Source organism: Hyaena hyaena, unplaced genomic scaffold (assembly GCF_003009895.1).
Source record: "Hyaena hyaena isolate Hyena2069 unplaced genomic scaffold, ASM300989v1 scaffold_60, whole genome shotgun sequence".
In the NCBI taxonomy this organism is placed as follows: domain Eukaryota; kingdom Metazoa; phylum Chordata; class Mammalia; order Carnivora; family Hyaenidae; genus Hyaena; species Hyaena hyaena.
In genome coordinates, this window is record NW_024080692.1 from 2,036,134 (window position 1) to 2,048,350 (window position 12,217).

At 44.4% G+C, this 12,217-nt stretch overlaps 1 protein-coding gene across 7 annotated transcripts in view; it reads left to right on the forward strand.

Moving 5' to 3' along the window:
• The window catches only part of HIVEP1 (HIVEP zinc finger 1), a 155,305-nt gene that overhangs the window by 102,131 nt on the left and 40,957 nt on the right, over positions 1-12,217 (forward strand). The gene's annotated exons all lie outside the window — the stretch shown is intronic.

Sequence of the window (12,217 nt, forward strand, 5' to 3'; positions counted from 1 at the left end):
GTGCCCCTCACTGCATTATATTTTAAAGTGATGCGATTTTAAAAATTCTTTTATGAGTTTCCTTTTATTGTTACCATTTTCAGAGCTCTTTATTTATATATGGAGATCCAAATTAAAGTTGTCATGTTTCAGCACAGGCTGGCCAGCAATAAATGCTCTCATTTTTGTTTTTCTGTAAAAGTCTTTGTTTGGACTGCATTTTTGAACACTGTTGTCTTTTGATAGAGTATTCTGAGCTGGCTATTTATTTTTTTCTTTCAGTAGTGAGAAAATATCACTGCACAGTTTCTGTTGAGAATTCTGCTTTAATTTTTCTCTATGATTTTCTGTAATACATTTTTCTAACTTCTAGGTACCTTCAGAATTCTGTCTTTTTTCTTTGTTTTCAACACATCGAATATAATTTAGCTATGTGTTTTTACCTCCTTTCTTCTTTTTCTTACCTTTATTTTTTGGTTTTTCTTATTATTTTTCCTTATTATTATTCATGCAGTTGAAGTTCTCTAAGTTTTTTGGATCTATGGTTTGTTTATTTTTAGAAAATACTTGCTATTATTTCTTCACTTATTTCTACTACCCTGTTTGTTCTTTGTTCTCCTTTGTGACTCCAATTCTAATTAGACCATTTGACATTGTCCTATGGGTATTGGGTTCACTGTTTTGTTTTATTAACATACTGCTTTTCTTTATTTTTCTTAAAAATAATTTGTTATTTAATGTTTATTTTTGAGAGACAGAGAGAGACAGAGCACAAGCAGGGGAGGGGCAGAGAGAGAGGGAGACACAGAATCTGAAGCAGGCTCCAGGCTCTGAGCTGTCAGCACAGGGCCCAACATGAGCATGAGCAGGTCAGGGGCAGAGGAAGAGGGAAAGAGAATATTTTTTTTTAATATTTTTATAATTTTTATTTATTTTTCTTTCATAGTTTATTGTCAAGTTGGTTTTCATATAACACCCGGTGCTCATCCCCACAAGTGCCCTCCTCCATGCCCATCACCCCCCATCCCTTCCCCCCCACCCCATCAGCCCTCAGTTTGTTCTCAGCATTCAAGAGTCTCTCATGGTTTGCCTCCCTCCCTCTCCCCAACTATTTCCCCCCTTCTTCTCCCCCATGGTCCTCCATTAAGTTCCTCCTAATCCTCCTATATGTGCAAACATATGGTATCTGTCCTTCTCTGCCTGACTTAATTTGCTCAGCATAACACCCTCAAGGTCCATCCATGTTGCTACACATGGCCAGATTTCATTGTTTCTCATTGCCATGTAGTATTCCATGGTATAGATAAACCACATCTTATTGATCCATTCATCCGATGATGGACACTTAGTCTCTTTCCATGTTTTAGCTATTGTGGAGAGTGCTGCTATGAACATTGGGGTACATGTGCCCCTATGCATCCGCACACTCGTATCCCTTGGGTAAATCCCTAGCAGTGCTATTGCTGGGTCATAGGGGAGTTCTAGTGTTAATTTTTTGAGGATTCACTACACTATTTTCCAGAGGGGCTGCACCAGTTTACATTCCCACCAGCAGTGTAGGAGGGTGCCCGTTTCTCCACATCCTTGCCAGCATCTAGAGTCTCCTGAGTTGTTCATTTTAGCCACTCTGACTGGCGTGAGGTGGTATCTCAGTGTGGTTTTGATTTGTATTTCCCTGATGAGGAGGGATGTTGAGCATCGTTTCATGTGTCTGTTGGCCGTCTGGATGTCCTCTTTGGAGAAGTGTTATGTTCATGTCTTCTGCTTATTTCTTCAGCAAGCTCCATGCTCAACACAGAGCCCAACTTAGACCTTGAGATCAGGGACCTCTCCATGCTGTTTTTTTCCTTGTATGATTTTTTTTGGGTTAATCTGTAAGTTCACTGATATCTTAGTTTTGTGAAATCTACTAATGAGTCTATAAAAAGCTTTCTTTGTCTCTGTTATTTTGTCTTTTATTTCTATTTTCATTTGACCATCTCACTGAGTTTAAATTCCCATGTCGTCAGCTTTTTCCTCTGGCCCTTTTGACATGTTGATTATAGTTATTTTCAATCCCCTGTCTTGAGAGTTCTCACATCTAGATCATCCCTGAATCTAGTTCTTGATTATTTTGTCTCTTGACAGTGGGTCAGTAGTGCCCGTATCTTAACGTTTTATTGAAGTTTGGATATTATGTGCCTAATAATAGTTACCTGAGGTCATTAGTTTTTAATGGCTGGAAATGGGCACTTTCGTGAGGCCATCAGGAAGGGAACTGAGGCTACTTGTTCAAGAGCTGGGCTGGGCTTGGATTGTGGTATTATTGTGTTTCTCCTCCGTGGACCACACTGACCTCCAATTACTCTAGCGATGACCTCTCATTTCCTTGTGCTTCCTGAGGAGCCGGGGGTCCGGATCGCTCTTCTCACTTTGGTGCCCCCTGCTGAGCTATGCTTCCTGCATCACTGGGAGGTCTCCACCCAAGCCTCTCCTAGGGGTAGACCGCCCTTGCTTCTCCCTTGTTGCCGGGCTGGTAGTGGGGGCTTGGTGAGGACTGCTCTCCAGTCCTGTTCCAGCCACAGCCTCAGACACGACCCTCTCCCATGGTACCAGACATCTCATCTTATCGGTATGGCATTTTGGTCCCAGGACAAGTTTCCTCCTCCCCCTGGGATAAAAGGTTTCTTCTTCTACCCTTTCCCAAGCCATGGCAGGGCTCCCCTGTGCCCTGTGGGTGGTGTCTGCTGTCCTTTCCCCAGCAGCTTTGTGCGTTTTCCACAGCTGCACTCCCTCTTCCATGCCTCCCACGGAGGGTGCTGTCTTTGGTCTCTCGCCCCGGCCCCTGTGTCAGCACCCATGAGAAAGAGCCTGGGTGTGAGTGTAGACTCCTTGGGTCCGAGGCCAGGCGAATCCAGCACACGCGCAGCCCTCAATAGCTTGCTGTAGTTTTAGAGGATATTTTGCTTGTGTGCTTGACTTTCATGTCCCCCACATCTTCCCTGCTCGGCCCGAGGCGAGCCATTTCCTGCACCCCCCTACACAAAGCTCAGGCTTTGACTGCTCTGTGACCCCAACTGTGTGATGGGCTCAGGAGAAGTTAGGATTTTTGTGGGGTCTCTGGCTTTTTCATGTCATTATGGTGAAGCAGCATTCTTTTCAGGTATCTGCATCCTAACACAGACTCATCTAGCTTAATTTTTTAAAATAAGGAATGGGCATTGAATTTTATTAAGTATCATTCACCCTTATTCAAAATGGCCATGTGAATTTCCAAGTTATTCTTCCTGATGTGATGAATCATATGAGTAGGCCGCCTGATATTAAATCCATCCCTTACCTTCTCTCACTTGAAGAATTTTTTCATTGGCAAATTTTCCTTTGATATCTATTAAGGGCTGGACTTAGAGGGATGGACAGTACAGACGGAGTCTTATAGATTTGTATTCTAATCAGAAAGTAGACCAGAACAGCCTGTAAATAGATAAATAGGGCATTTAAAAAGGTTTTTTTTTTTTTAAAGTTTATTCATTTTTGGGACACAGAGAGAGCCAGAGCATGAGCAGGGGAGGGGCAGAGAGAGAGAGAGAGAGAGAGAGAAAGCAGGGTCGATCGAGGCTCTGAGCTGTCAGTGCAGAGCCCGAGGTGGGGCTCGGACTCACGAACCACGAGATCATGACCTGATCTAGAGTCAGACGCTCCACCGGTTGAGCCCCACCCCCAACCCCTGGCGCCCCGGTAAATAGGGCATTACAGGTCGTGTTCACAGTTGGGAAGGAAATGAACAGGGTGGGCAGGCACTAGGGGCAATGCCTTAGATGAGTGGACAGGGGCAGTCGGTGTAGGTAACACTGCTGTTAGGATCTAAAGGTCAGAAATGATCCAGTCGCTTAAAAAAGAGTTGAGAGTAGGGAGGGCTTTTCGGGTCCTGGTGATTACAAATTCCCAGAGGTACGATGGGGATGGGCTGCTGGAAGATCAGAGATTCACCGACACGGCTGAAACATAGTGAGGATGGGGGAAATGGTGCAAAGGGAGGCCGCGGACGTAGTCGGAGCCCGATGGCCATGCTGTCTTTTAGCCATGTTACATGTTTGAATAACATGAGGAGGAGAAAGAACCTGGCAGTGAACGTGGCCTCCTGATTCTTGTAGTTGTTCCCGTATCGATGCAGTAGCTTCCAGATGACAGACACACTCCAGAAGCATGGCGGTTTCCAGGCGCTGCAACAAAGCGAGTATCTCAGTAAAGCGAGTCAGATGCATTTCTTGGTTTCCCAGTGTGAATAAAAGTTATGTTTAGACTATGCTGTAGTCTGTCAAGTTTGCAATAGCATTATTCCTAAAAAAAAAAAAAAAAAAGTTAAAGATACAATTTTGAACATGTATTATTATTTTTTAATGTTTATTTAGTTTTGAGAGAAAGAGAGAGAGGAAGGGGCAGAGAGAAGGGGAGACAGAGGACCCGAAGTGGGCTCTGTACTGGCAGCAGTGAGCCCAAAGCGGGGCTCAGACTCACAAACCATGGCTCAAACTCTCAAACCGTGAGATCATGACCTGAGCCGAAGTTGGACGCTTGACCTACTGAGCCATCCAGGAGCCCCTTCAATATACAATTTTTAAAAAGACTTTGTTGCTAAGAAATGTGAGCCACCTTCTGAGCTTCCAGTGAGTGATGATCTCTGACCACAGCTATCATGACAAATATAATAGTAACAAAATGTTTGAAATATTCCGAGAAGTATGGAAATGTGACACAGAAACATGAAGTGAGCAGATGCTGCTGGATACATGGTACTGATCGACTTCCTTGATGCAGGGTTGCCACAAGCCTTCAATTTGTGGGGGGAAACAAAAACAAAAGTACTATCTGTGCAGCGCAGTGCAGTGAAGCACAATAAAGCCAGGTGTGCCTATCGGCCTCCAGTGTACTTGTTTATCTCACATTAATTTATTCGTTATCTGGCTTGCGTTGTCAGTCTTTGTATGCTGACTTTTCCTTCCTGTTTGTAAGCACACTCAGCCTCCCTTCGTCTTTCTCTTCCCTGGATGCCTGCACCCCTCCTTTCTCCTTGCCTTCACAGCTGCTTCTCAGAAAGTGTTCTGTGCTTGCTGGCCCGTACTTCACCATGCCCACGCTCCCGCCTTCCCATTCTGGAAGCTGGTTTTTGCCACCACAGAGTCCTAATCCCAGTGGCCACCAAACCCAACACCCTCTTGTTTATGCTTATGGATCCGAATGGAATTACAAATGCACTATTGGCCACATCTTCCTTAAAAGTCTCTAATCCCTAGGGTGCCTGGGTGGCTCAGTGTATCTGACTCTTGATTTTGGCTAAGGTCATGATCTTATGGCTTAAGGTTCAGGCCCTGAGTCAGGCTCTGTGCTGACAGTGCAGAGCCTGCTTGAGATTCTCTCTCTCTATCTGCCCCTCTCCTACTCATGTTCTATCTGCCCCCACACTCTCACCCCCCTCAAAAATAAGTAAACAGTTTTTAAAAAGTCTCTAACCCGGCTTCCTGGGCACCTCACTGTCACATGTTTTATCTTTCGTATTACCTGCCGTTTTTTTTCATTTCTAGTTCACCCTAAATAGAGGATTACCCAAGAAGTCAGGAAGTTTCTCCTTCCCGTGCATATTCTGTCTGCCTTATCATAGATGTACTCTCCTAAAAAACAGCTCTCACCAGATCTATGCCAGTAGCCCAGACTTCTCTCCAGGGAAAGAAAAGAATATGCATCTATATTTAATAGATCGTAATTTTCGTATTGCTATGTAATCTTTGTAATTATTTTAAATGGATGTGTAATGTTCTGTTAAGTGCCTGTGCTGTAATTAGCCTAAGCATTTCTCTGTTGAAAATTCCTAGTCCTGGTTTTGCAGCTATACTTTATAATTCTCCACATGTATATTGAGTTTGAGCTTTGGTGGGATGGAAAGTGAATTGATTTTTTTTCTTTTTTTTTTTTTTAACCCCTCCCAAACTGGCTCAGGCCTCATGGATAAAGACTGGAACTGAGCAGAATCTTTGGCAAACCTTTCTTAGGTTTTCTTGCTTTGAATCAGCTGAGAGGCCCCACTGTCAACTACCTGGGTTCAAGGTAGCATTTTAACTCTCATGTGAACTCCAAAAGGCCTTCTCTGTGTTGTCCGTGACTCTCATCTCTTTACTTATTTTTTTTAAGAGAGAGACCGAGCATGAGCAGGGGAGGGGCGGAGGGAGAGGGAAATCTAGAATCTGAAGCAGGTTCAAGGCTCTGAGCTATCAGCACAGAGCCCGGCACAACCCACGATCGGTGAGATCATGACCTGAGCTGAAGTCGGACGCTTAACCCACTGAGCCACCCAGGCGCCCCTGGTCTCTTTATTTCCTGATTCAGCATGCTCTGCATCGTTAGAGGACAAGTAGTTCTTGTGTCCCCAAGACCCAGAAGACCCTAAATTTTTCACACCGGTGCATCTCTGAGTAAATCTGAAAAAGAGATTCACCTTCCAACAAGGCAGGCTTTTAAAAGACACTGTTTAGAGGTGCCTGGAGGCCTCAGTCAGTTAAGCATCCGACTTCAGTTCAGGTCAAGATCTGAAGGTTTGTGGGTTTGAGACCTGCGTCGGGCTCGGTGCTGACAGCTCAGAGCCCGGAGCCTGTTTCCGATTCTGTGTGTGTGTCTCTCTCTCTGCCCCTCCCCCGCTCATGCTCTGTCTCTAAGATAAACAAACATTTTTAAAAAGTTGTTTTTAACACACTGTTGGGTTGTAGTTCTCAATACCTGCTTCCAGCCTCGGGGGTATTTTTTGCCATATTTAACTGGTAGCCCAGATGCTCTCTCAGGAAGCGTGTTTGTTTGCATTCTGTTATCCTCCAGAAGCAATCCTGGAAACCAGGGGTGGTGCCGTTCTACGCCCCTTGGTGCTCTTCCCCAAAGACTAGAGGAGGCCTTGTGGTTACCAGGCTTGTCCTTGGGACGTGAAGTGCCAGTGCCTTCCACACAGAGAACTTGGGAGCTTCAGCCCCTGTTTCTCTAACCGCTCACCTCTCTCCTACCAAGTGGCCTTTCCGGGCTGTTCCCGCCGCCTCCCTGGTGGAGAACCGGCTTCCTGACGAAACCCTGCGGATCAAAGCTTCCAACAGGGCCACATTGCCTGCCGTGGCCCGTCCCCTCAGCGTGACTTGTATTTGTTCAACGAACTCCTTTTGGAGTTCTGACCCGTCGAGGCCGCAGAGCCTCCACCTGGAGCACGCCCACCGGGGTATAGGGTTCAGCTGCTGGTTGACCCCTGTTTTGGGGCCCGTCCCCATGCTTTCCCACTCTGACAGCACGGTAGCGCTGCGTAAGGAAAGAGGGTGGTGTTTCGTCGTCCACACAGACAGGGTCACGTGCCCCGAGCATTCCCAAGCCCAGCGCCAGTAAGACACCAGCAGCCCCAGAACCCTGTGGGAGAAATACAAAGTGGTGTCCCTCTGGGGGCAGAAGGCGGGCCCGCGCGCTGCCCGGTGGGGAGCGGGCATATCGACAAGGCACCGTCCTCCACGCTGCCTTCAGCCACTTATCCTGTGGCCTCTCAGACCCTCTAATTATAATTTGCAGGGCAGTATACCATGCTACCGAACTGCCTTTAAAATGGGCACAAGCGCTGATGCTAACAGCGGCCCCTATCAGCCGTCATCCCCACTGTATTTCTGCCTTGAGGCATTCTGGCCTGGCATCCTCTGAACTCTGTGGCCCCTGACTATACCCTGCATGGTAGATGCAACCACAACGTTTGATGACTGCACCCTTTCCTGTAGATGGGAGGTCAGGTAAAAATAACTTTCGTCACTCTCCGGTGGATGTATTTGAGATTGATCATGATGAAAAACTACACTGGGTGCTTCATTCTTGAAGACCCGAGGGTCTGCCACCTCCTACTGCTCCAGCCATTGGTTCCCGGGAGGAGGCTTCTGTCTGTAATCCGTAGCCCGGTGGCTTAGCCATCCACTCTGTGCACTCCTGCCCCAATCTTGAGAGCCAAGGGAGCAGCCCGTAGGGAGACACACAACTTGATCCAGTTCCAGCTCTACAATGATAGTGTGATGTGCACCTCAGATGTGCCGGTTCCCTCCCTGTGTTTACATTGTCTCTGATCCCCTCCACCGCCCTCTCCCTTCACAGCCACAGTGACAACAAAGGCCTCGGATTTAGAGCCTGATCCAACAAGCAGAGTCATCCCAGCCACCCATGGTGGAATGGACTTTATCCCCCGAGCAAGGAGTGGGCACTCTGTTAGAGGAGATGCGACAAAATCTGAGAGGCATGACTGCAGCTCAGAAAAAAAAACTGTTAAGGCAAACCATGAGAGACTCTTGAATGCTGACAAAAACTGAGGACTGATGGATGTGGGGGGGAGGGGGGGATGGGCATGAAGGAGGGCACTTTGGGGATGAGCACTGAGTGTTATGTAGAAACTAATTTGACAATAAACTATTTGTAAAAAAAAAAAAAAAAGAAAAAAAAAAACTGTTAATAACGTACTCTCCAGTGAACACCACCCTCTTCCCCTCCCCCAATGTCTTAGGCAGTAGAAAAGCACACAGAACATGAAAAGACAAACTAAGCAATTCAGCCTTAAAATACTACCTCAGAGGATGTGGAGAAACGGGCACCCTCCTACACTGTTGGTGGGAATGTAAACTGGTGAAGCCTCTCTGGAAAACAGTGTGGAGGTTCCTCAAAAAATTAACACTAGAACTCCCCTACCCAAGGGATCCAGGAGTGCTGATGCACAGGGGCACATGTACCCCAATGTTCATAGCAGAGCTCTCAACAATAGTCAAAACATGGAAAGAGCCTAAGTGTCCATCAACTGACAAATGGATCAAGAAGATATGGTTTATCTATACAATGGAATACTCCATGGCAATGAGAAAGAAGGAAATCTGGCCATGTGTAGCAACGTGGATGGAACTCGAGGGTGTTATGCTGAGTGAAATAAGTCAGGCAGAGAAGGACAGATACCATATGTTTTCACTCAGGTGGAACAGGAGAAGCTTAGCATAGGACCATGGGGGAGGGGAAGAGGAAAAATAGTTAAGGAGAGGGAGGGAGGCAAACCATAAGAGACTCTTAAATACTGAGAACAAACTGAGGACTGATGGGGGTGGGGGAGAGGGAAGGGGGGTGATGCGCATGGAGGAGGACACTTGTTGGGATGAGCACTGGGTGTTCTATGGAAACCAACTTGACAATAAACTATAATAAAAAAAAGAAAGACAAAAAATATATATTACCTCAGAAAAAAGTTTTTAAGCATTGAACTTAATAAGGTTATAATTTTTTTTAATGTTTGTTTATTTTGAGAGGAGAGAGAGTGAGTGGGGGAGGGGAAGAGAGAGGGAGAGAGAATCCCAAGCAGGCTTCGTGCTGTTAGCGCACAGCCTGATGCGGGGCTCCAACCCACGAACCGTGAGATAGTGACCTGAGCCAAAATCAAGAGTCAGACACTTAACCAACTGAGCCACCTGGGTGCCCCAAGATCATAAACTTAGGGAACAGCTCAAACCTAATATGGGACAATAAAATGAAACGAAATGGGAAATATGGAGCTAAGGGAGCAGATGAGGACAAAACAATCTTCATCCAAAACAAATAAATAAATTTGAAACAGTAATGAATTTAATGGCCTGAAAATTTAGTGACTGACACCGGGAAAAGCTTGAGATAGTTCTAGAGAAAGCAAAAGAAAAGAAAAACCCAAAAAGATGGGAGGAATTTAAATCCTTGTAAGGATGGCCCAGCGTAAAGATAATTGGTGTCCATAAAGGAGCCCACCCCAAAGAAAACATTGGCCAGAAGATAGATCTATTTGAAGATACAAACAAAGAAAAGTTGTCTGGAAGAAACAAAATGCATCTCCTTATAGAGAAGGTCACTGTGTTCTAAGCGGGGGGGGGGGGGGGGACGACCTAAAATTCGTCTAGTAACAAACTCCTGAGCTGACTCCTAGTTAACTGTCAGACTTCAGAAAAAAAGAATTTTGCAGACAGACAGACAGGAAAAAAGCAAGTCACGCCAGGGAGGGGAGGCCATCAGCCAGGCTGGTCCGGGCTCCTCTACTTTAGCGTCATTGCCAGAAAGCCAAGAGGGGGCAGCGTTTCGAAAGAAAGAATCGATGCATCAGCACCAATTGTTAAAATTTAATCAGAGAGACCAAGAGTAAACAACTATGCAAATAGAATGCAAATGTTAGACACTTCGACAAAAGGGGGACAAGGAATCTTCTTCATCTAAAATTGAAGCCTGTAGTTCAGAGAATCTGTTTAAAATATGGTTTTTCAAATTCTTAACCTCAGAAGAATTTTTAGGAAAGTGGTGTCTCTATAAAGAAACACAGATTTAAGTGCCGTTTTTCCTTTATTTTCACTTCAGCTTCATTTTAAGTACAAAGTTAAATTTTGCTCTTTCCGTTTAAAACATACATTGGATGGCATATAGAATCCCTTTCAAGCTTAATGTGGTATTTCTGGGTGTTTCTGCCTGTGGGTTGAATTTTTGCCTTTTTTTCCCCAAGTGTGAGACATTATTTAATTTTTTTTTTTTTTTACAAAGAACTATCTAAACGTAAACGCTTATTCCAAAAACTACATAATACATAACAAAATAAACCTATCTACCAAGCCATTGGTTCTGTAGGTCTTAGAAGGGGCTTGGCATGGGCATATATATATATGTGTGTGTGTATATATATATATATTTTTAAATGTCTATTTTTGAAAGAGAAGGAGAGCAGAAGAGGGGCATTAAGAAATCCAACCACGTGGGGATCCATCCCACAAATTGTGAGATCATGACCTGAGCTGAAGTCGGACACTCAACTGACCGAGCCACCCAAGCCCCCCGCTCTGTGTCTTTATATGTATTTTTACAGCCTGGTAGCTTTCACCTTTCCTGCAACCCACCTCCAAGCTTTTTGGAAGTGGGGAAACTACTCATCCTAGATGATGATTAGAATTTTTCATTGTGCCCATTTGCCTGGTAGGTTCACAACAGCACAAAGTATGACATTCAGTTTATTGCATTTATCTTGAAAAGAGAAAAGCAGTGGTAAACCTTCTATAAATGAGGAGATAGAACCATAAGAAAGACTTACTCGACATCATTTTGCATCAACAAACCTGATGCTTTTTTTTTCTGTTTTTCTTACCTCAAGTGTTTTAGTCATGAGGCACCCACCCCCACCCCCTTTTTTTTTTTTTTTTTTTTTGCTCTTCTGATTATGGTGGGTAAATGTATCGTTAGCATGTTCTGCTAACAATTTTTTCATGAACTTAATCTATGACAGCAGATAAACTGATAATCCCGAGAGGACTAGGATATTTTTATTTTATGTAATTTTTTATCTTCAGTTAATATAAAGTGGTTATTATGGCATACACAGTTGGGTTTAATATGAATTTCAAGTATGTACATTGCCGCAGCTATTTGAAAGTAATCAGGAATTGGAGTATTTGACTTTTCTACAAATAAATAAGAGGAGCTTGAATAATTTTTTTGTCTGTGTACACAGGAATCCAACAAATGGAAACAAATGAGATTATGGCAGGTAATTACTGCTCAAAAATGTCATAGTTGACAGAGGTTGTGGGTGGTCGAGGCCAGTTAAACACCCGATTTCCTTCTGACAGCCAGAAACAGAGGTGGCTTCATCTCTTCTCTCCCACAGTTAGCTTGCTCTACCTGTCCACCTGCCTTCCTCCCTGCCTACGTACCTGTCATTAATGACAAACATAGCCATTGGATATTTTCAGTTAAAATGGTGATCTTTTTAAAAACTAAGGGCCATTACAACATTATGACTTTCTACATTGTGTTGGTGAAGACCCACAAATGGTAGATGTTTTAACTTTCATAGTTTTTGTTCATCGATAAAATTACTGTAATAGCAGTTCTCTATGCTTCTACTGAGTAATATCTCATGATCATCTGAGATATGTTTGCTTTAAACATTATCATATACTAGGGTTTTTTTCTCACAAAAATAGCAATGTTGGATATTTTAGAATATGCTTACTTTAAAAGTGGCCGAGAAGTTTGCCTTAAAAGATACTAAATGTGGGGTGTCTGGATGGCTCAGTCTGTTGAGCATCCAACTCTTGATTTCAGCTCAGGTCATGATCCCTAGGATTGTGGGATCGACCCCTGCATTGGGCTCCGCACTGAGCATGGAGCCTGCTTGGGGTTCTCTCCCTCTCCCTCTGCCCCTCCCTTGCTCACACTCCTTTCT